Source organism: Lathyrus oleraceus, chromosome 5, assembly GCF_024323335.1.
Source record: "Lathyrus oleraceus cultivar Zhongwan6 chromosome 5, CAAS_Psat_ZW6_1.0, whole genome shotgun sequence".
Lineage (NCBI taxonomy): Eukaryota > Viridiplantae > Streptophyta > Magnoliopsida > Fabales > Fabaceae > Lathyrus > Lathyrus oleraceus.
This window is the reverse complement of record NC_066583.1, coordinates 66,703,468-66,707,816: the sequence shown is the minus strand read 5'-3', so window position 1 is coordinate 66,707,816 and position 4,349 is coordinate 66,703,468.

Here is a 4,349-nt window from a genome sequence, read left to right as displayed (position 1 = left end):
ACGAAATGATTTTATTTTTACTTAAATGTACAGTTTTAGTCCTTTGATAATTTTTAATTTTTATTAAAAAAAATCAATTTTATGATCTTTTAGTATTAGATTTCATATTTCTTTATGGTAACAAAATAGTCTTATAGATGGCATTGGAATCTATGATGTGACTTTTTTTTTATTGATGTTATATTATTAAAAAAATTTAATTAATCTCTTATTAAAATATATGGAGTTATTTGATTAATTATTTATTTTTTAAAATCAATTTAATTAATTATATTAGCTAGTAAAATAAAAAAATGACTATTTAAAAATAAAATTAGAAGACAATGTTTTATCATTTTTCTCGTTGAGTTCCTCTTTTGTTTCCTCTTAAATTATATGTGGTTTTAGTCAATTTGAGCAAAGTGTTTGTTATTCAAATAACACATCTTGTTCTCTCTCTACAGTTGGATAAAAAAAGACATTGATTTTTTCGGATTTATGAGTGTGGTGGCATGGGGTCCGCTTTAGTATTTTTGTTGATGAGTTACCGTAACCGTGGGTTCATTCAGACATCACACGCACTCATATTTTGAGTTTCTGGTATTGAAAAATAAAAGAAATATCAAAATTAATAACTCATAATTATTAAAAATAATTCATAGTTATAAAATTAATAAATTATTTTATATAACTGTTCAAACTACTAACAAGTCATTATCAATATAATACGTATTTTAGTTATTGTTTTATTTGAGAAACGAAATTCTTATTTTGAAATGTAAAAATTTTCTTTTTTTTCTCTATCTCATGGATTCTTTTTTTATATGGTTATTTAATAAAATTGAGCTTATATAATAATTGTTCATTTTACAATTAAATAACTCATTTCAAATTTAATGTGTATTTAAATATATTTTATACATTATTAAATTGGATAATACTTAATAGCGGTATAAACAACTAATTTTTGATCTCACGGATCATTATTAGAATAATATCTATTTTATTTTAATCAACACTTACCTTTATTTTGGAAAATAAAATATTTATTTTCAAAAGTCAAATTTTTCTTTTATTTTCTTCATCTCATAGGTTTCTATTTTTATTTTTGTACAAATATTTAATACAATTGAGTTTATATGATCATTTTCATTTTACAATTATGTAACTCATTTCAAATTTACATGTATAACTAAATACATTTTATATCGTATCTAATTGGATAATACTTCATAGTCGTGCAGACAATTTCATCTCACAAGTCATTATCAGCACAATACTTATTTTATTTTTAATTAACATTAATTAAATTTATAAGATCATTTTTCATTTTACAATTAAGTAACTTATTTTAAATTAACATGTGTATCTATATACATTTATATCGTGTCAAATATATTTATTCGTGCAGATCAATATTTTAAAAACCGGACCGAAAATCGAACCGGTAAAACTTACGGTTTAAGGTTCAATTGGTTCAACCGGTTAAAACTACGGTCGAACTGTTTATTAAATAAATTAAACTTCATAAATATGTCACACATAATCATATGCTCACAACTTAATAAAATAAATATTTCAAAAATTTATTACAAATTTAATATTGTGATATCAATAATACATATAATAACATAACATAGTTTTACACTTTATTTCAACATTTATTTAAGAATAATTTGATCAAATTAAATAATTATAATAAATTAAGTTAAACTAATTCAAACCAAAATTAAAATAATAGAATATAATAACTAAAATAAAGCTCAAATAATTAAGAATACATAAATTAAATAAGATAAAATACCAAAAATAAATAATATAATATACTTCATCAAACAAAAAAAAACGAATTTGAATTGACTACGACAAATAAATCTTAATTGGCAACAACAAACAATATTGACTTGAACGACAATCAATATTTAGTTAGATATCATGGCGATGTTTGAAAGAGACGGCGTGATGATGATGGAGTGTGGTTCAAAGAAAAACTATAGTGGGGTGACAAAACTTAGACGTTTGTTTGATTGTAAAAAAATAAGATTTTTTTTTTGTGATTGAGAATATAGGTTAAGTTTTTGTATTGACATATTAAAATTTATAAAAAAAATAAATAAAAATTGTCAATTTGATGAATTTTTTTGAACCGAACGGTTTTACAAAACCGACTCTTGTTCTTTGGTTTGAACAGTTTTGGACGGTTCAATCCGGTTTTTTCGATTTTACTTCGGTTTTGATCCACTAGAGGTTTTGAAAAATTGACCCAACCGGATTCATTTTCGGTTTCTGATCCAACCGGTTAAACCGACCGATTCGGTCCAGTTTTTAAAACATTGGTGCGGACACACAAATATCTAGCTTGTTGTGGATAAAATGAGTTTAATCGACATGCATATATGACATCTTTTTAATTTTTTTAAGTTGTTGAGAATAAAAGATGAGTTTAATCGACATACATTTATTATTGTATAAAACGATTTTAATTAACCATTAGTCGTTTTAGTCTTTTATTTCATTAAAATGATTTTAGAATATATTTGTAGTTTAATGAAATATTATGTTATATTAAAAATTGCATCTTTTGTTTGTGATATAATGTACATTCAAATTATAAAATTATTTTTCCAAAAAGATTAAATAAAAAATTTTAAATTAATTTTAATTCAAAATTAAAAATACTTACAATTTAAAAATAATAAAATAAGTTTAGATCATTTTTATAAAATTTATTCGTACTACTAAATAATTAATTTCAACATTTTTAAAAATAATCGCTAGTACATAAGTGATTGGTATGAGGAAATGTGTGTCAAGGAAATAAGGAGTATGATCCGGAAGTTTATTCCTTATAATTTTTGTCATGTAATAAAAGAGATTGTTACTGGCATACTGTTTGAGCTGGGATGGTGAAGAGGAGACTGTTATTCCTAAAGGAAGATTCATGGTTGTGGATGCATGAGCTGGTAGTGGTTTGACCATAAGAACCAAAGGGAAAGTGTACTTGGCAGTGATGATTTAGACATGTTTCATAGGTCAGGATAGTATATCTGAAATCACATTTTGGGTTCCTTTGATATGTTTTACAGAGAAATCATATCTAGAAAAGCAATCTTTGAGGCAAAGGGTTTGAGGATCGGGTGGCATCTTATTTTTGAATTCAAGGATCTTGGGAAAAGATGAATTATCCATTTGGACTTCAAACTGGTAGTCTCTTATGTGGAAGTCAAACTTTTGAATTCCCATTTTTACAGCGAGAGCTTCCTTGTAGGTGATGTGATGGTGTTTTTCATCTTCTTTAAATTGGCCGCTAGCATGGCCACAATAGTATATATTCCCCTCAAGTTCTTCTATCAGAACTGCTCCCCAATAGTGATCACTGGCATCGGTCTGCAGAATTCTTTTCCCATTTCTAAGGATTTTTAGGGCAGGTGGAGTTTGTGCAATCTTCTTCAAGGCTTTTACTTCTTCAGTTTGCATTGTTCCCCATGGTGGGGGGTTTTCTTTAGCATTTGTGATAGAGGGCTCGTGTATTTCGCCAATCTTGGCAGGAAATCTCTGATATAATTAATTATACCCAGAAATTGCTGAATTTGCTTAACTGTCAGATTTTCATCAGGAAAGTTTAACAGTTCTTGATCAATATGAGGTTGGGGTTGATATTTCCCTCGGGAGAAATGCATCCCTAAAAGGACTGGGTTCAACTCGAATCAAGGGGAGAGAATAGAATAGGATCTGCAACAAATCTAGGGGTTGATTGGTGGTGATCATTTATTCTCCTGTATTGACTTTACAACGTATTAATAAAAACATCTCAATTCTAGATTTAGAATTGAGGACAGACGTACCCTAAGCGAGGACGATAGGGGAACTGCCTCAACAAATCTGGTTTTGTTCTCTCTATCTCTTAACTCTTTAAATTATACATTAATTATGTTTTATGTGAAATTAATAGTAAAATCAATATTGATTGATTGTTGTGCATAGTAACTGTTCGATAAATTGTTGATATCACTTTGATTGCAACTGAGTAAAATTCTGCATATTCAATTTGAGTGAAATTGAAACTTGGTGTGGAGTGCACACCAAGTGTTCGATAAAATTAATTTCACACAAACTTAGTAATAATTTACTTGATCTCTTATTGTGTTTAAGCATTATTAGAGGTAACGATATTAAGGATTATAGTGGTTGATCGATTGGTTTAGATAGTGGTTGATAATCTCTATCTTAGTAATTTCATTCAGTTTCTCGCATATCCGGTCTTTCCATTAATAGATTGTTTAGACGATTAAAATCGAGGGCGCTTCCGCATCCGTTGAAAACATTTTTAAAAAAGCACTAAATTTCAAAATTGTGATGTCGACTATGCT